Source organism: Camellia sinensis, chromosome 9 (genome assembly GCF_055761805.1).
Source record: "Camellia sinensis isolate YWXY chromosome 9, ASM5576180v1, whole genome shotgun sequence".
Lineage (NCBI taxonomy): Eukaryota > Viridiplantae > Streptophyta > Magnoliopsida > Ericales > Theaceae > Camellia > Camellia sinensis.
In genome coordinates, this window is record NC_138969.1 from 83,817,560 (window position 1) to 83,839,012 (window position 21,453).

The following is a 21,453-nucleotide window of genomic DNA, read 5'->3' on the forward strand; positions in this document are numbered from 1 at the left end:
AAAAATCAACATTAATAGTTCAATCGCAACTTTTACATAAATTTTCAAACTCTCTAAAATTTCAATTAAACTTTTACGTGTGTAATTTGACGCCTCAATTTCATGATACTACTTTCAATTTAAGCAAAATCATCATCTATCTTCATGGACCAAACTAGGATTTTTAAGAGAAATTAAAGCAATTCACAAGATACATTTTATTCCAACCCTTCTATTGCTTTTACACCCAAACTCATGACCCAAGACCATAGCCCAACAAGTAAACCCCAACTCTTCAACTTACCCCCAATCTCATGATTAATCACAATATGCATAAAAATATGAACTTTGCATTTATATAAAGAAAATACCACAAATCTATCTATGAATGAGGGTACTGAAAGAGAACTAGAAACCTTGACCTCTTGAAGCGAAGAGAAAACAACCCAAAAATCACCGGCGACGAAACCACGAACTGTTCGGACAAAAAAATCCCTTGACAAGATCTATAATCTTTCTCAAAGGACCAAAGTGAAAAGATCACTCTAGGTAAGTAAATCTAGAGATCTAAGTGAAACAATTTGAGTTTAGAGAGAGAGAAGAGAAACTCACAATGCAGAGCGAGAAAATAAAAGAGGAAAAGTGAAATGAATAAGTGTTTGGAGCCTATTTATAGTGGCCAGGCACTAATAAAACAATATCTCCAAAGTAAAATGAAAAGAACAAGTTAAAAAACCCCAAATAGTTGGGCCCAAACCGACCAAAAATTTGAAAATTACACACAAGTGTCGACCCTTCCGACAGAGGTGTCGACCTTTAGGAAGAAAAGCTGAGACACTATTGTGTGCAGAGAACAAGGTGTAGACACCTCCCAGACTGGTGTCGACACTAAATTTCATCACGCAAACCCCAGATTTTGCAATAGATAAGGGTCAACCCTTCCCAAACTAGTGTCAACCCTTGAGGCCAACAACAAAAGACAAGTGTCGTGTAGACACCCCATTTTTGACCGACCTTAAGACTCAGACGTCACCAATTGAGCACTTAGTGATGATGCATATTGTGCTCATTCTGAGGTTTCGGAGTCTCGGCTGAGAGCCTTGCCTCCGGACTTCGGGGCTCTTTTGTGCTTTGCCTCGGTTTGCAAACTAGGTTCTGTTTTCTCTTCCCGAAGGGAGGGAGAGGTCTCGTAGACCATCTCTCAGTGGCCGTAGGCTACGTTTCGTGGTCGTAGGCCATTTTTCCCATTTGGAGACCAGTTTTCGATTTTCGGAACCGTCGGCCGCGCGCTTCGGTTCGGGACCGCTTAACTACCTCCATTTGCTCCAGTTTTTGGCACACACCTATTTTCCTCTCCCTAGAGGGATACTGTGGCCCAGGAGACCACCTTTGTGGTCGTACGCCACTTCCAGTGCTTGATAGTCTGTTTTCGAGGTACCCGGCTGCGCGTTTTGACCACCGAACCCTCGTTTTGCATCGGTGTGGGTTCATTTTTAGCACGGACCCTATTTTCATTGTTAGGAAGGTGCTACAAGGGTGGGAGACCACCTTTTCCCCTTGGAAACCAGCTTTCTCCTTAGAGACAACTTTTCTCTCTCCTCCAACCAGTTTTCTTGTCGGGAAACTGGTCTCCCTCACTTTTGGGCCATAATTTCTGGTTTCCCATACCACCATTGTGTTGCATTCATCTGGGAGGCCACCTATTTGGTATGGCCAACCACCTTTGGGGCTTGATCCTTTTGACCCCTTGGTCTCCCTCACTTTTGAGCCATAATTTCTGGTTTCCCATACCACCATTGTGTTGCATTCACCTGGGAGGCCACCAATCTGGTATGGCCGACCACCTTTTCAATCTGACCCTTTTGACCCCTGGTCGGCTGACCACTTGAACTGGTCGGCCAGCCTTCGCCTTTTTTGTCTCCTTGAGTGCAATACAGCTGTGCCAGCTGGGAGGCATTTGCCCCATCCTTCGAGATTTAACCCTCTTGTTTGTCTTCTTAAGGAAGATTTGGTCCCTTTTCGCTTAGCTTCTAAGAGAAGCTTGACCTTTTGTCAAGCTTCTTGAGGAAGCATGACCCCTTTGGTCTAGCTTCCTTATGAAGCTTGACCCCTTTGGTTTAGCTTCTTTTAGAAGCTTTGACCCTTTGTAAAAGCTTCTTAGAGAAGCCTTGGCCCTTTGTCCTCTATAAGAGACGGTCTTTTCTCCTTTTGCAAGGGTTAGAAATTTTTAGCTGAGGCTTATACACTTCTCCCTCCATAGCTCTCTTCTTCAAGCTCCAAACCCCATTATTCTTGCACCCATTACACTACACCTCCTAGCACAACACCTCCACCATCCATCCAAGCACCTTGGAACTGATTTGCAGAGGTTGAAGGCTCATTACCTTGGTCCAGAAGTTGCTGAGGATCGGCTCTACAAGGGTAAGCCTCTATTTCCCTTTTTTTTTTTTACATTATTTTTCTTCATATCTTAGCCCTATTTGAAAGCATTTTTGGATTTTGACATAAAATGAAAAAAAAATTCTTTTGAGCTTATAAACATGTTTGCTTAAGGTCATTTTTCTGTTGGGGGTCATCTACCCCCTTCCATGCTTCATTTCCTCATGTTTTGAGCTATGCATTTGAGCATTTGCATTGGCCTTGGTTTGGCCTTTTAGCCACTAAAATCCAGTGGATTTTCAGTGGCTAACATGTGTCTTTGAGCTTCAAAATCATAGAGGCGTGACCCTCTCACCCCTTGTTCTCTTTACTAGCTTTATTGGCCTTCCAAAGGGCCCCTTATTTGCATGTTTTGAAGTCATGTTTTAGGTCCTACTTGGTGAGTTTTAAGGTCTTCATAAGCTCTTTCTAGAGCCCTTTTGGCCATTTTGAATGTCTATTATGCATGTGTAGAACAATCCTATTCAAGGCCTTTCAAAGGGGTTTTCACTTGCATGCTTCCTAGACTAATTCCAGGGCCTTTTTGGTGGGTTTTAGGACCCTCATAACCTTTTTCCAGAGGTGGTTTTTCCATTTTGTGTGTCCATCATACATGTGTAGAATAACCTCTTGCATGGCCTTTCAAAGGAGCACTTCATTCTTGCATGTGTTGACTGAGTTTCAGTGGTTATTTGGGCATATTTTGGCATGAAATACTTCTGTTTTTGGTTGGTTTGGTGAGCCCTCATGAGCTTCATATACATGTAGTGTAAATCATGGTTCACTAGCATACTTCGCATGCTTTGTTGACCCTTCATGTTAGCACTTTTTGGCCATGCCTTAAACTGATATTGTGTGTATTTTAGACTGCCCTAGCTCTTTTTTTGGGTCTCATGATTGAATGATGTCTGTTTTGCATACTTGTAGTTCAATACCCATGCTTAACTTTGAGTTTTGAGGTTCATTCCATGCATATACTAAGGTGTGTTCATGTTTTAGGCCCATTATACATCATATTTCAGAGCTGGTTTGAATGCCATATTGCCATGTTTTGTACTCTTTAAATGTGTTCCAGAGTCGGGCTTGTAGGCCTCATTTACCGACCATTGAATGAGCTCCATTTCTTTGCATTCCGAACCATCATTTTAGGCCATTTCTCCACTGTTTCAGATCTACCTAGGGTCTGTTTGGGGTTGGTTTTGCCATTTGTGCATTGCTTTGGGTACCTCTAGTGTAATGCACTTCACTAGTTTCGGTACCCGGGCCATCTAGCATGCATTGGGTGACATATTTGCATGTTTTGGGACCATCTTTTATGTCATTTCAGAGCTGTATCATGTGCCATTCTATGCCATATTTCATCCTTTGCCATGCTTAGTTAGAGTTGCATGTTGTGCCTTAGGATCGGTCCTTTGCATCCGTGCATGCTTGCATGTGTTTCAGTCGTCTCATTTCCATCATATGGCCACTGATTTGGGCACGGTTGAGGCCTCTCCATTTTGGTATAAGTCCATCGTGCATTGTGTATGCCATGTTACAATGTGTTGTGCATGTTACGTTGTTTTAGGCATTGTATATGCCATTTCATTTCCTTGCATTGCGTATGCTAGGTTGTTAGTCGCATTGTGTATGCCATATGGTTCATAGCATTATGTATGCTAGTAGCATGTTTGCATCTCATCCTTGCATGTTTGTATGATTAGGTCGCATTGCATTAGGATTGCATGCTAGTTGCATTTGTGCATGTCATGCCATCCTTATTTGTTGCATTGTGTTTGGAGTAGGGTTTATTCCAAACAGGGGAAACGAGGGACATTTCGTACTCCAAGTGACGAAACGTGCCTCGATTCTCGGTTGCCAACACTCTTGACTGTCCATGATAGAGTTGTTGGGCTTACTTGCTTATATGTGCATTCATTCCATACTAAGTAGTGCAATTCGACTTCTCGGCCATCATGCATCAGGATGCGTGATTGGTGGCACGAGGATCGAGGACTACACTCCTTAGAGCTCATGCAATGACAAGGAGAGTGGTTATGCACACATTTGTTGAAAATACATCGCATTCTCTCTCTCTTGCCTTTGTTGCAGAAAAACCAGAATCCAGGGGCAGAAAGTGGTCGGCCGACCAGGTTTCCTGGCAGGCCGACCACCTTTTTTGGTTTCCACCACAAAGGGTGGTCGACAGGTGTCTCCTAAGCCAATATCTGGTCAGCAGCCTTCCCAGGGTGGAGTTTCAGCCTCTTGGAGCCTTGTGCAAATTTCTAAAATAGTTGCAAACAAAGGCGAGACGAGGCATCGTGATGGAATTTCCCGACGAGGCGACTCGAGCATGCATGCATCCATCATCACCCAAAACAAAGCTGAGGCAGTCACACTCATGTAGTTTACATGCTTACTTAGCTAGTTTGTTAATTAGTTAATGTTGTGTAATAATTAGCTGTAGTTGTTATTTATTTGAACTGTATTATTTATTCGGACCCCTCGAGGGGGGGCCATGTTGTAATAAGTGTGCGTGTGTGTGATGTATGTCTTCCAACCCCACGTCTTTCTCCCTTTTATTTATCAGCTTATGATGGTCAGATTAAGGCATGTTTCAATTAGCATACTTATGCTCGCATGTTTGCATTCATTCATCTGTCTTGCATGCACTGAGCTCGGCGCATCATACTAACTGCATTGTATTTTAATTCCGAGTTGAATACGTGTTAGTTGTAGCATTTCATATGCTATTGTAGAATAGCCGAGCCTATTTTTGTAGCATTTTGCATGTGTTGCATTAGGCATTCCAGCATAGTTAGGATTCATGCATGATTTCTAATCAGTTTCTGTTTTGGCTTGGAGTACTCGGTAAGTTTTATGCTTTAGCATCCTTGCATGCGTGTGAGTGACTGCCATGATAGCATGCTTACCATGAGGCTATTTGCTTATGTGATATACCTGCCTGAGTGCCTGTGGGTGAAGGTTGGGTTATCTGAATTGGAATAATGCATTGACTGTGAGTTTTAAACCCACTAGATAGTGGCAAAACCATGTTTTCTAAAGCCCACCCGAGCGTGGCAAAATCTGCATTTTAGCCTACTTGCGAGTAGCAAACCGTTTTTAAAACAAACCTGAGATGTTTTGCTCCAATTCAGGCAACCCAGTCTATACTTGTTTGCTATGCGCATCACATAGTAATTCTAGGCTAATAACCGGAATAAGAACGCATAATATTTTCAAAACTTGATAACATGGTTAGTAGAGGTCGATCTTTGATCGGGCGAGCGGGGGTGCTCACGAAGTGACCTTCCCCAATCGTACCCAAGTTCCCGAGCCGAGGCAACTTTGGTGATGACGGACACGTGGCCTTAGGCAACGAGTCAGGGTTTTCTAAATTTCCCCGAAAATAAAATATTTAGGTGCCGACTCTGTATCTGGCAAAGCAGTCCATGTTTGGCACTTCTTTCAAAAAATCTGTTTTCAAGAACGATTTGCCGGATTTGGACTCTTTGATGATTCATCAGTCTTGCATTGCACTCTACGAGATTAGATACAGGACCATGACATTTGAGTCCTGAACTGTAGTAAGCCCATATGAACAAAATGGTATTTCCCTCCTGGGACGTTCAGGGACGTCTACATGTCGACACCATCCAGATTGGTGTCAACCCTAGAACAAGATTTCTAGGTTTCCAAACAACATCTCAACGTAAACAAGCGTCAACGAACAATCCCAATAAGTTTAAATCGATTTGCACTCCTCCAAAACCAAGATACAACAACACCAAAGATTCCCAAAATAAAATAAAGGATTCAAATGCACTTCCAAAAAGCTTTAAAGGGTACAAGTGCTACAACAATCATTTTAAATTGATCACCAAGATAAGAATTCAAATTCAGAACCAAAATCCTTTAAATTGGGAACATATTTTTCAAAAATGAAGGTTTTCAAATGAAAAGAGTATTTTTGATAACTTATGTCAATGAACCCAAACTAAAACAAGCAATACTCATAAAAACATTCAAAACATACAATTTTGCATAGAGAGAGCATTTCACTTGGATTATTTAAAAGGCAATGCAACAAGGACATGCACATGCATGGAGGAAAACAGAACTTACCTGGTTGCCCACTTTTAGCCTCATGGTAATCATGCTGTTATGGCAACACTCACACGCATGTGGTATGCTAAAGCATAAATGCTTACCGAGTACTCCGAGCCCAAACAAAAACTAGTTAATAATCATGTGCATGATCCTAGTTCATGTTAAGATGGCTAATGCAACACATGCAAGATGCAACTAAGATAGGCTCGGCTAATCTACAATGACATGTGAAATGCTACATCTGACACGTATTCAATTTGGAATTGAAATACAAATGCAGTTAGAATGATGCGCCGAGCCCGGTGCATGTAAGGCAAATGTGTGAATGCAAACATGCTATCATACTGCATGCTAATTGAAACATGCCCTAATCTACCATCATAAGCAAGTAAATAAAAGGGAAGAAAGACGTGGGGTTGGAAGACATACACACACTCACCCACACTTATTACAACATTGCCCTCGCGCAGAGGGTCCGAATAAATATTACAGTCCGAATAATAAACACATTAATTATTACAGAATTTCTAATTAACTAACAGAATGAATGCAAAAAAGAAAGGTGGCCACAGCCCCTGCCTCGGGATGCGCGAATGATGCATGCTCGAACCCGTCTCGCCCGGAAAGTCCGTACCATACCACTGCTGCCTCTATTTACACTGCCCTGCTTCTCTGAAAATTGCCAAAGTTCTGGGATAGGTCCCCTGAACACTGTGGAACACCATCGGCTGAAGGAAATGTCCACCGGCCATTGAAAATATCCATCGGCTGCTGATGAAGCTACCGGCCCGGGAAGGATTGCCGATCGGCACTGAACACTGCCGGTCGGCAGAAAGTTCCTGCAGAATCTGGTTTTTTCACAGCAACAAGAACAGACAGTGTATGGCATGGAATTTCAAGCAAGTGTATGCATGGCCGCTCTCCCAATCATGTAATGGACTCAAGGGAGCATGGCCCTTGACCCTCGGGCCACCAATCATGCGTTTCGATGCATGATGGCCAAAGAGTCAATTATGCATTTCAATGTCAAATGCAATGCACACAAAACATACAAGAGACCCAACCTCAATCATGGTTGGTCAAGAGGTGAGGCAATGCACAACAATGCACATGCGACCTAAGCATGCAAGCAAACATACAAACATGCAATATAACTACATGGCACACACAATGCTAACAACATAACATGCACAACGCATTGAAACATGGCATACACAATGCAAAATGGACTTACACCGATGTGAGTGGACCTCAGCCACACCTACATCAGTGGCCATTAGATGAAAACAAGACAACTCGAAATGCGTGCACGCGTGCACGCAAATCGAGGACCGACCCTCAGGCACCGAAATGCCACTCTAATGAGACATGGCAAAGACAAGGAATATGATATGCAAACATGTGAAAATCAGTAGCAAAATGAGGGGCAAAACAGCCCCGAAACAAGGCGAAATGACACCCAATGCATGGAATTTCTCCCGAAATACAAAACTAGGTACATGAAATGGCTTACAGCTATACAAAGCATGCATAATTGGTACATGGAATGAAAATGCAGAAGCAAGGTAGCCCCAAAATAAGCATTTTTACAGTTCAAAGCATGGCCAAACAGTAAGCACAAGTGGGACTAAATTATCATACAAAAATGGCTCCGCAAGGGAGGCAATGAAGCAAGTGGTAGATGCAAAGCCCAAACAGAAAAAGACTCTTCTACAACACTGAAGAGGGACCAAAAAAAATGACTACTTACAGTTTATGACAACCCCCAAAACAATATACAAGTATGCTCAAAATGCCATGCAAGGTAGGGCCCAAAAGAGGTCAAAACACAAAGTATACAAAACATTCATCAAACAGCCAAAGACCCTTAATGAAACATGACAAGGGGGTCAAAATATGGCCACTTTCAGTTCGGACCAAGGTCCAAAAACAGAAGAAAAATAGGCTAAAAAAACATGCAAAATGAGGCAAAAACATGGATTTCAAAGAAAGTAGCACATGGGGTATCTAAACAGTGATGAACCCTTCTTCAATGTTGAAGAAGGGCTCAAAACAAGCTCACTTACAGTTTATGACATGCCCCAAAACAGATTACACATAGGCCAAAAATAACATGCAAGATTAGGGCCTAAAGGAGAGATAAAGAAGGAAGTGCAAGATGGGGACCTCAAATGACAAAATTCCCTTAATGAATCATGAAATAGAGCTCAAATAAAGGGTACTTTCAGTTTTGGTCGGAGCTCAAAACAGCAAGCAAAATAGCTAGAAAAATGATACAAGAATAAGCTCAAAAGAGTGGGAATGGTACTCACCCTTGAAGACCAAACTTTGGTAGCTTCTTGGACCAAAATGCAGCACTCCTAAGCTCTGGAGAACAGCCTCTAGCTGCTGGAATGGAGGATGGAAGGGTGGGGGTATGGGTTGTAGTGTAAATGGCCAAGGATAATGGACTTTGAACACTCTAACACACCCAAATGTAGAGAGAGAGAGAGGGAGATATAGAGAGAGAGGGTGATATATATGTTATATGTATGTATTAGGTCTGATTTTGCTGAACCAAAACAATGGAGAAGGAGGCTTTCTTATATAGGCAAAGGGAAGGGCTTGAAGCTTATAAGACAAGCTAAAAAGAAAGGGTCAAGGGGGGCAAAGGGGGCAAGGCTTATTAAGGAAGCCAAGCTGGGGGTGCAAGCTTCTTGAGGAAGCCAAGACAAGGGATCAAAGCTTCCTCAAGAAGCCTTGAGCAAAAGGTGCAAAAAGAGGGGTCAAAGGTGGTCAAAGGTGCAAAATAGCCACACATGTGCATGGGGGGACGGGTCTGTGCACTCCAGTTGGCACAGCTGGCATGCACCATGCTTGAGGGATGAAAAAGGGTCAAATCGGCCATGAAAGGAGGTCATCGGCAAAATAAATGGCCGGTCGGCACAATATATTGCCGACCTGCAATTTATACTGGCCGGTCGGATAAATGGAGTGCCGATGGGTGGCTGATGAGGTCAAAAAGTGCCGGTGGATGTCCAGATTGAAGCCCCGGAAGTTAGCTTTCCAATGGCGCAAACCTTGGATTAAAATTCCTCCTGTGGAAAAGGTTATGCCCATTTTGGTGAAGCCGCGCAGATTCAATCCAACCGGGATGATGCCCAACTTCGGCTGCTCATATCTCCCCCACCCGGACTTGGCTTTAAGAGATTCTTGAGTGCAAAATGAAGCCCCGGAAGTAAGCTTTCCGACGGTGGTGGCCCCATAGCTAAAATCCAAGTGTACAAACAGATAAGCCCGATTCAGCGAGGGCTGCTCGACTCGCTTCTACCCGGATTCATGCCGAACTTCTCCCAAACTAGTTTTCTCCTCTCCTTTCCTCTCTTCTTCAACTCCAAACCCCTAAACAAAGTGCTTTGAAGGATTTGCCTCTCTCCTTGCCGAAGAAACTGAACATTTGCCCTGCAAACCTTTCTCCACCAAGTAAAACATCAGTAACGCCCAAGTCTTATGGGTGTCAAAATTGGGGTGTCTACAGTTGCCCCTCTTTGACAGAACTCAGAAGTCATAAGAATGACGGGAGTGAATGTCAAAGCCCAGAGATGACCTATTTTTGACAAGGCCGAAGACTTGGACAAACAAACAAAATACAAATGAATGAATGGTTGTGCCCGCAGGCTGCCTACGTATCCCTTTGCAAGGAATCAAACCAGCGTAGTTCAGGGGCAGGATGCAAATGATATGAAAGAAGACTTTGACAATTAGACTTATACGCTACATGAAGCCGGTTTGTATTCAAAACAATGCAATGTACTAACAAGTACAAGTGAGGTGCGCAAGATAGCGCGATAGGATGCATGCAAAATGCAACGACGCAATGAACTGACAAATGCTACAATCATTTTCTATGCAAGATGAGAGAGAGAATGTAATGAAATGCACAAGATAGTGCGATGCGCAAGACGGCGCGAGTGATAAACTGCACAAAATAGTGCGATGCGCAAGAAAGCGCGAGTGATTTGAAATGCACAAGACAGTGCGATACGCTAAACAACGCGATTGATATGCAATGCATAAAATAGTGCGATACGCTAAACAGCGCGATTGATTTTGAAATGCACAAGACAGTGCGATATGCTAAGCAGCGCAAGTGATTTTGAAATGCACAAGACAGTGTGAGACGCTAAACAGTGCGATTGATATGTAATGCACAAAATAGTGCGATACGCTAAACAGGGCGATTGATTAAACTGCACAAAATAGTGCGATGCGCAAGAAAGCGCGAGTGAGTTGAAATGCACAAGACAGTGCGATACGCTAAACAGCGCGATTGATATGCAATGCACAAAAATAGTACGATACGCTAAACAGCGCGATTGATTTTAAAATGCACAAGACAGTGCGATATGCTAAACAGCGCGATTGACATGCAATGCACAAAATAGTGCGATACGCTAAACAGCGCGACTGATTTTGAAATGCACAAGACAGTGCGATACGCTAAACAGCGCGAGTGATATGCAATGCACAAAATAGTGCGAGTGAGATACAACCACAAGATGCACAAGACAGTGCTAGTGAGATACAAAGTGTAAGTGCACAAAACAGTGCGAGTGAATGCATGTTCTATGCAAATGAGGTGCATCAAACATGTACTCTGGTGCCTCCGATTTACCTTTCGGAGGACTTTGTAACACACTCGGCTTAAAAAGGGCACACCCTGTTTATGTTGGCAAGAGATAACATCTGCTGCTGCTTTAATTGCCATTCTGACTTGAAGCAGGCTTACACTTGGGGTCGAGATACACTCATACTCCAGAGAAATGGCGAGGTCTGGGAAGGTGCACCTGAAATGCAGTCTCGGATCTTGCCAAAGCTGGAACACCCTAAGATGCTCCAAATTTTCCTTTTTTTCTTTTGCTTTGCAGTCTGGAACCTACATAGCTTCAGATAGGTCCTCGTTCTACTGTTCACACTCATCGAGGGTGGACCCTGCAGTTTTATGAAAGAACAAATACTGTTTTGCACAAATGTGAAGAATGGCACAGCACTCTGAGCACAAGATGATTTTTTGGAAATTGAGAAATGAGTTCTTAACTGGGTGTTGAGCCGACGACTGGCCACAGCCAAAACGACTCGACAAGGGAAAAACAAAGGTAAACAACCTAAACACATCGAGTAACACTCGAAGCGACTCAAAACAAGAATCGAGACAGACAAAATAAAACACAAGACTCAAATGCGCACATGGAGCCTGTTTCCCCAGGTATTGTTTCCCACCCTTTCTCATTTGTGATTCTCACATCGCTCGGCCCTCAGGCTCTGTTTTTCTGAAAAAGCTCTTTTATCACTTTTTCTCTCAGCGCACATCTCTCTATTCTTTAATCTCTCATTTTTCAATCCCTTCCCTGGGTGGTTAATGGATAAACTGGAAATTGTGGGCTCTTGCCGTTGGTATTCTACCAGATTCTCAATCTTGTTCACAACAGTGAGCTTCTCCCATAGAGGGGCTGCGCTACAACTGGGTGTGTAACAAATTTGCAGCTGACATCGGTTGACGATACTCTGCTGGGGAGTTTGGACGTGATCAGATTTGTCCAGATGAAGGAGTGGAATATCTTGCCCCATTCTAGTTCGTGCTTCGCACTTTGCTTGATATCTCGTTGCTTGGAGGATGTGAGAGTTTTCTGCCCTTTGTTGTGCCCTTTTCTGGCGAATACGGTGCCCTTTCCGACAAGTAGAGTGCCCTTTCTGGCAAGTATTTTGACAAAGGGGAAAAGACAGAACACCTGACTCAACTGTGCCCCTAGTTCATCATGTTGACCATTTTTTGTTTTTGCTTTCTACTAAAACAGTTTTGACCAACATGAGAGTTAGATTAACGCACTTGTTCGATTTTCTGATTTAAAATCATGCAAGTTAGGCTATGAGCACTGAAAGTTTTCCTTTTTTGGGTCCAAGAAATGGTCCAGTTTTTGAAAAAGATGGAACAATTTTTGAGAAAATTAATCAACCTCAGTAAAAATTCTCAAAAACTATTTTTGCAAACAGCCAATGCTTAACAAGCACGGAACCTACTCTTGAGATGCACAACCTCGGATCTGGACGAAAATTGCCCCCTTGTTCGAAGAGAGCTACATGGCAACGGAAAGTTGCCCCTTGTTTGAACGGCACCGCAGTGCATTGAATGGCAACGGAAAGTTGCCCCTTGTGTGAATGGCACCGCAGCGCATTGAATGGCAACGGAAAGTTGCCCCTTGTGTGAATGGCACCGCAGCGCATTATAATCAGTCCTCGAAGCGATGATTGCAACCGAACTCTCGGATACAAAGAAGGCAAAGATTATCAGAACCATTACATGGACATGATCGAATTTGAAGTATTTTACGGCTGGACTTCAGAATGAAGTTGCCTACGTATCCCAAAGATGGGAATCAAGCCTCACGTAGTTCGGGGTTAAGGTACACTCGGGTATTTAACCTCTCCTTTTGCGCTCTAACTTTTGCCAAGGCCGCCCTTCCGGGTTTTCAACCTTGCGAGCTCTGTTTTTCTTTTCTTTCAATTTTTGTATCTTTTCATTCTTTTTCATTCTTTTTTTTTTCTTTTTCTTTTTTTTTTTTATTTTTTTTTCTTTTCTCTTTTTTTCTTTTATTCTTGTTGTTATTTTCTTTTCCTTTTTTTTTGTTCTTTTCTCTTGCTCTAACTTTTGCCTGGGTCGCCCTTCCGAGTTTTTGGCCCAGCGAGCCTCTCACAGGGTAAAAGTGTAACAAGTCCATGCCAAATGGTTTTAGGGTTTTGCAGCCATCCGTATCCAGGAGAGTGGCCGTTGCATTGATTTACTGAAGGATCCATCTTTGGCTCTTGGAGCATATCGGAAATTTTTGCCCCTAGTTCGAGGGGTGCTTTTGTTTTAGCTTCGCAAGCTTCCTTTGATCTGATCTTCTTGATCTGACTTTGGTGCCTCTTGTTCGAGGGCTGCTTCAAAATGGCCACACAGGCCTCACGTTGTGGTTGACCGTTGAACGTTCTGAACTCAGGTTCAAGGTTTGAAAGTGAGGGGTCGAATCTCAAGGCTGAGAGCGATCCTAAGCTGCACAATCTCAAGAGTGATTCCACACAGGTCTTCGCAAGATCGCGCAAAACAGTTTTTGAAATCTTTTAAGAAAGCGACAAATCGCTCGCGCTGAAGACAGTGTAGAACCAATCTGGATTAAGCCAGGGTCCTTCTCAGTACTCACATTAGTCAAGCATGATCTCGACCATTAAAGGCTTAGCATGCCTCTCTTTCTCTCAAATGATCAAATTTTGCAAAACCCAAGGAATTCCTTACTCTTCGTTTTCACCGCAGTGTTCAAAAAGTTTTGAAAAACTTAGGTCAATGCAATGATTTTGGGGTGCAGAAGAGTAGGCAAAAAGTACTACCGTTTCATTCAAACTTTCTGGCACAACTGGCACAAGGCAGAAGCAAGCACAAAAGCATGAAACACCACTGCTGTTTCATTCATAACTGTTGGTGTGACTGGCTCCATGGCAGAAACAGACTCAAAAGAAAGCGAAAAGACAAACACAAAACAAAATAGTGATGCCCGAGGTAACACCCCCGGAATCACCTGACTCTAACAAAACAGGACTGACTCGATACAACAAGACAGACCTGACTGACTTAGTACAAAAAGACTGACCATATACAAAACAACAAAATTGACCCAATACCCAAGTCAGAAAGTACAAAAACTAGTGTTCGCACATTGCTCAGAATTGTGCATGCCAAACGCCACATCTGAAGTAAACTGAGTGCCGCCCACAGGTGGTTCATCCCCCGATCGCACCGCATTATCCCCTAGGTTCACTGATCCAATAACGATAGACTTTGTTGAGTTGGTGCGACGATGACCTTATTGTCAATCAGATCTTGTATTTCGTGGCGAAGACGGAAACAACCATCAGTGACATGGCCGACTTGTTGATGAAAGGCACAGTACTTGGTCGAATCATGGGAGGAAGGAAGTCTATCTGGCAGTGGTCGCGGCTCCAGGGGTTTCAGATCCCCCTCTCTAATCAGGACCCTCAAGGCCGCTGATAAAGACATGTACAATGGTGCGAACACCCTTTGGCCTCGAGGTGGGTATTTTGAGGTTTGTGGAGTTTTGCTGGATGCACCAGCAAAGGGATTGGTAGGCGCTGACTGGGTTTACTGATCTCTTCCGAGCAAGGGGTTAGAGCTGAAAGGAACATTCCTGGTACAGCGGCCCTTCTCCCGGATTGCCCCTTGATTCAGACTGCTCTCATTCTGAGTGGCGAAAGTGTCATCTACAATTTTTGCAACAACTGCGAGTACTTGCTGTTTGTTCAGCCCTTCGGCTTTCAAAGCCTCAATATCCCACTGAAGGTGTTCATGGGGACCAATGCCTGCCCCTACCTTGTTCTTACCACTTGCCTCCACTTTGCCAAGGGATTGGCCTTCTTCAAATGCAGCCCATCCTGAGGAGCCTTTTGACATGAACTCCCTGGTATGTGATGTGGTCGATGATGGGGCCAAAACCCCAAAGGCCAGATTTGCCACAGTTCTCTGAGGGTCTTCAATCATTTTCATCAGCTCGGAAGTAGTGGGTTCGTGGGTTTGAGATGATTGGGGTTCAGATGCACCCATCATGCATAAGTCCAGGCTCTCTGGGATAAACACATTAGGCCTGGGTAGATGGACTAGGGTGATGTACATGCTGGGGTCGTAAGGGACGGCCAGTGTGTGGATTAGATTGAGATGTGGATGCTGTACTTGGTCATTGGGGCCTGAAGGTGGAGCTATCGTCTGGTTGTCGATGAGATTTTGGACCTCATGACGAAGGCGGTAGCAACGGTCGGTGCGATGACCGCGCTGCTGATGGTACATACAGTACTTGGAGGGATTATGTCTGGCTGGAAGTGGGTCAGGCAGAGGTTGAGGATCGAGGGGTTTGAGATGCCCTCTTTCCATCAAGGCTTTTAGTGCGCTAGTCAGGCTCATATAGAGGGGAGTGAAAGTTCTACCCTGAGCTCGTGCTGGGCCGGCTGTTTGTAGGCTTGGTTTGGCAAAAGGGTTGGCTATGGCGACTGCATTGATCTCAGTGGGTTTGGGAATGACGCTACTACCAGCATTGGTACTCCCTACAATCGCCCTCCTTGTCGGTTCACTTGTTCTGGGAATGATCCCGCTATTGAACGCATTCTCGACCTGAACCCCCAGTTCATGCAAACTTTTGAAAGTGAATAGTGGAGCGACTATTAACTTTTGCAACATATCATGCTCGAGGTTTCGCACCATCATTTGCACTTGATCCCTCTCAGAAGGGCGATCTGTCATCTGTGCTGCCTTTGCCCTCCACCTTGCTACAAATTCCACAAAAGACTTTGTTGGGTTCTGGCGAGTTGTTTCAAGCTCTTGCATGGTCATTTCAACTTGGGTATTGTAGGAATACTGATCGACAAAGGCCTCAGCCAATTCTTCCCAGTCTTGCTTCACTTTATCTTCCAACTTAGCGTACTAAGTGGCTGCTACGCCCGACAGGGTTCTTCCATACAGAGAGAGTTTCTGTGGCTTGGTCAGACCCATCGGCTTCAGGATATCCAAGAAAAGTCGGATATGTACCATTGGATCTCCAGACCCGTCGAAACGGTCAATATATGGCATTTTGAATTTTTCTGGGAGCCGAACGGCAGCCTTGGTGTGCCCATCCTCAATGTCGGGAATGGAGTTAAGGCCTTGTGCCTTTTTGAATTGCTTCTCAAGGTTCGCAATTTTCACTGCAGTCGGATTGAGCTCATTAATATCAAGGGAATAAAGCCTCTCATTAGGCTGCACCAGGGGTCTGAGCACCTGAGCTTGAGTCAACCTTTCTCGAGGATTCGGACACTGCAAATCTTCAACTGGCGGAAGTGGGTCAAAGTTTGGCTGGGGTCCCAAAGCTGGATGTGAGGCAGATGCCCCAGATGGACGCTGCATTTCAATACTGGTCTCAACCTACATGGCAGTTCCCTGATTTAACGCTGCTATCACGGCCACAAATTCTTCCGAACCCTGGGCCATCATGGTCTGCTGAGTCTGAACAAAGATGATGTGACTGGCGACTAACGGATCAGATAAACCGGTGAGCCCTGACTGGCCTCTCTTTGCCTTGCCTCAGCGAAAGAACACTGGTTGCCCTTGAATTGAATTTCTGACTTAACAAAGTCTATCAACACTAGTCCAATGTACCCCGGGGATATCGGAGCCTTCTGAAGCTATAGTTCCAGGACTACCTAGCAAAAGAGAAAACAGACAGCATCTCAGCACAATTTCACTGGAACGGATTTGAGCATACTAGGATGACTGTACTCAATACTGATCACTGTTTCCCAAATATCTGCCTGTAAACTGATACCCTCGGGTAAAACTGATTCCCCAAATACCGATGCTGATGCCCACAGGCCTGATACCCAGACTTGCAAACTGGTATATGCGTTCCTGTAGAGATACACTCTAAAAGCACATAGCAAGTAAGAGAGAGCCAAAACACCCCTATGTTGGGGTAGGGTTTCCCTGTCCTATTTTGTCAGGAACTAGGGTTTAACTACGCACACAGCGGTTTCAAACAACTTAGCATCGGGTAAGCAACCTGTCCTAGTTTGGAATGGTCACTATGGATTCCGAATATGCACTAGGTCGAAAAGTCGAAAAGGGTGCCCTGGTAAAAACCGGGGTTTGTGTTCCCATACTGTCAGAGCCCATAACCGGTCAGCCTTATGGCATGCTTTGACAAAGTCAAGCCTCCGGCAAACCGTTCAGGAATAGCAGATGGCAAACACGGTGTCCTAGGCGCACCAATGCACATGTAATGCAAAGAAACACATGAGTGTAGTCAAAAACAGATATCATGAGTTCGAGTCAAGTTCTCTAAGTCCCCAGCAGAGTCGCCAGAAACTGTAGACGCGCCCGTGGGCCTCATGCTACAGTTCAGACTCAATTTGTGTCACGGTTCTTAATCTGAACCAAAGAGTCCAAATCCGGCAAATCGTTTTGAGAAACAGATTTTTTGAAAAGAAGTGCCAAACATGGACTGCTTTGCCAGATACAGAGTCGCCACCTAAATATTTTAAAATGGGGGAATTTAGGAAACCCTGACTCGGTGCCGAAGGCCACGTGTCCGTCATCACCAAAGTTGCCTCGGCTCGGGAACTTGGGTACGATCGGGGAAGGTCAGCTATGAGCACCCCCTCTCGCCCGGTCTGAAGACCAGCCTCTACTAACCGTGATACCCAATTTTGAAAACGTTATGTGTTCTTAATCCGGTTATTAGTCTAGAATTACTATGTTATGCGCACAGCAAACAAATATAGACCAAATCGCCTAAATTGGAACAAAACATTTCATGCTTGTTTTGAAAATGGTTTGCTACTCGCAAGTAGGCAAAAATGCAGGTTTTGCCACCCTCGAGTGGGCTTTTAGAAAAGATGGTTTTGCCACTATCTAGTAGGCTTAAAACTCACAGTTTTAATGCGTTATCCCAATTTAGGTAATTTAACCTCCATCCACAGGCATTCAAGCAGTTATATCACATAAGCAGCTAGTCTCATAGTAATCATGCTGTTATGGCAACACTCACACGCATGTGGTATGCTAAAGCATAAATGCTTACCGAGTACTCCGAGCCAAAACAAAAACTAGTTGATAATCATGTGCATGATCCTAGTTCATGTTAAGATGGCTAATGCAACACATGCAAGATGCAACTAAGATAGGCTCGGCTAATCTACAATGACATGTGAAATGCTACAACTGACACGTATTCAATTTGGAATTGAAATACAAATGCAGTTAGAATGATGCGCCGAGCCCGGTGCATGTAAGGCAAATCTATGAATGCAAACATGCTATCATACTGCATGCTAATTGAAACATGCCCTAATCTACCATCATAAGCAGGTAAATAAAAGGGAAGAAAGACGTGGGGTTGGAAGACATACACACACTCACCCACACTTATTACAACATTGCCCTCGCGCAGAGGGTCCGAATAAATATTACAGTCCGAATAATAAACACATTAATTATTACAGAATTTCTAATTAACTAACAGAATGAATGCAAAAAAGAAAGGTGGCCACAGCCTGTGCCTCGGGATGCGCAAATGATACATGCTCGAACCCGTCTCGCCCGGAAAGTCCGTACCATACCACTGCTGCCTCTGTTTACACTGCCCTGCTTCTCTAAAAATTGCCAAAGTTCTGGGATAGGTCCCCTGAACACTGTGGAACACCATCAGCTGAAGGAAATGTCCACCGGCCATTGAAAATATCCATCGGCTGCTGATGAAGCTACCGGCCCGGGAATGATTGCCGATCGGCACTGAACACTGCCGGTCAGCAGAAAGTTCCTGCAGAATCTGGTTTTTTCACAGCAACAAGAACAGACAGTGTATGGCATGGAATTTCAAGCAAGTGTATGCATGGCTGCTCTCCCAATCATGTAATGGACTCAAGGGAGCATGGCCCTCGACCCTCGGGCCACCAATCACGCATTTCGATGCATGATGGCCAAAGAGTCAAGTATGCATATCAATGTCAAATGCAATGCACACAAAACATACAAGAGACCCAATCTCAATCATGGTTGGTCAAGAGGCGAGGCAATGCACAACAATGCACATGCGACCTAAGCATGCAAGCAAACATACAAACATGCAATATAACTACATGGCACACACAATGCTAACAACATAACATGCACAACGCAATGAAACATGGCATACACAATGCAAAATGGACTTACACCGATGTGAGTGGACCTCAGCCACACCCACATCAGTCGCCATTAGATGAAAACAAGACAACTCGAAATGTGTGCACGCGTGCACGCAAATCGAGGATCGACCCTCAGGCACCGAAATGCCACTCTAATGAGACATGGCAAAGACATGGAATATGATATGCAAACATGTGAAAATCAGTAGCAAAATGAGGGGCAAAACAGCCCCGAAACAATGCGAAATGACACCCGATGCATGGAATTTCTCCCGAAATGCAAAACTAGGTACATGAAATGGCTTACAGCTATACAAAGCATGCATAATTGGTACATGGAATGAAAAGACAGAAGCAAGGTAGCCCCAAAATAAGCATTTTTACAGTTCAAAGCATGGCCAAACAGTAAGCACAAGTGGGACTAAATTGTCATACAAAAATGGCTCCGCAAGGGAGGCAATGAAGCAAGTGGTAGATGCAAAGCCCAAACAGAAAAAGACTCTTCTACAACACTGAAGAGGGACCAAAAAAAATGACTACTTACAGTTTATGACAACCCCCAAAACAATATACAAGTATGCTCAAAATGCCATGAAAGGTAGGGCCCAAAAGAGGTCAAAACACAAAGTATACAAAACATTCATCAAACAGCCAAAGACCCTTAATGAAACATGACAAGGGGGTCAAAATATGGCCACTTTCAGTTCGGACCAAGGTCCAAAAACAGAAGAAAAATAGGCTAAAAAAACATGCAAAATGAGGCAAAAACATGGATTTCAAAGCAAGTAGCACATGGGGTATCTAAACAGTGATGAACCCTTCTTCAATGTTGAAGAAGGGCTCAAAACAAGCTCACTTACAGTTTATGACATGCCCCAAAACAGATTACACATAGGCCAAAAATAACATGCAAGATTAGGGCCTAAAGGAGAGATAAAGAAGGAAGTGCAAGATGGGGACCTCAAATGACAAAATTCCCTTAATGAATCATGAAATAGAGCTCAAATAAAGGGTACTTTCAGTTTTGGTCGGAGCTCAAAACAGCAAGCAAAATAGCTAGAAAAATGATACAAGAATAAGCTCAAAAGAGTGGGAATGGTACTCACCCTTGAAGACCAAACTTTGGTAGCTTCTTGGACCAAAATGCAGCACTCCTAAGCTCTGGAGAACAGCCTCTAGCTGCTGGAATGGAGGATGGAATGGTGGGGGTATGGGTTGTAGTGTAAATGGCCAAGGATAATGGACTTTGAACACTCTAACACACCCAAATGTAGAGAGAGAGAGGGAGATATAGAGAGAGAGGGTGATATATATGTTATATGTATGTATTAGGTCTGATTTTGCTGAACCAAAACAATGGAGAAGGAGGCTTTCTTATATAGGCAAAGGGAAGGGCTTGAAGCTTATAAGACAAGCTAAAAAGAAGGGGTCAAGGGGGGCAAAGGGGGCAAGGCTTATTAAGGAAGCCAAGCTGGGGGTGCAAGCTTCTTGAGGAAGCCAAGAGAAGGGATCAAAGCTTCCTCAAGAAGCCTTGAGCAAAGGGTGCAAAAAGAGGGGTCAAAGGTGGTCAAAGGTGCAAAATAGCCACACCTGTGCATGGGGGGACGGGTCTGTGCACTCCAGCTGGCACAGCTGGCATGCACCATGCTTGAGGGATGAAAAAGGGTCAAATCGGCCATGAAAGGAGGTCATCGGCAAAATAAATGGCCGGTCGGCACAATATATTGCCGACCTGCAATTTATACTGGCCGGTCGGATAAATGGAGTGCCGATGGGTGGCTGATGAGGTCAAAAAGTTCCGGTGGATGTCCAGATTGAATCCCCGGAAGTTAGCTTTCCAATGGCGCAAACCTTGGATTAAAATTCCTCCTGTGAAAAAAGTTATGCCCATTTTGGTGAAGCCGCGCAGATTCAATCCAACTGGGATGATGCCCAACTTCGGCTGCTCATATCTCCCCCACCCGGACTTGGCTTTAAGATATTCTTGAGTGAAAAATGAAGCCCCGGAAGTAAGCTTTCCGACGGTGGTGGCCCCATAGCTAAACTCCAAGTGTATAGACAGATAAGCCCGATTCAACGAGGGCTGCTCGACTCGCTTCTACCCGAATTCATGCCGAACTTCTCCCAAACTAGTTTTCTCCTCTCCTTTCCTCTCTTCTTCAACTCCAAACCCCTAAACAAAGTGTTTTGAAGGATTTGCCTCTCTCCTTGCTGAAGAAACTGAACATTTGC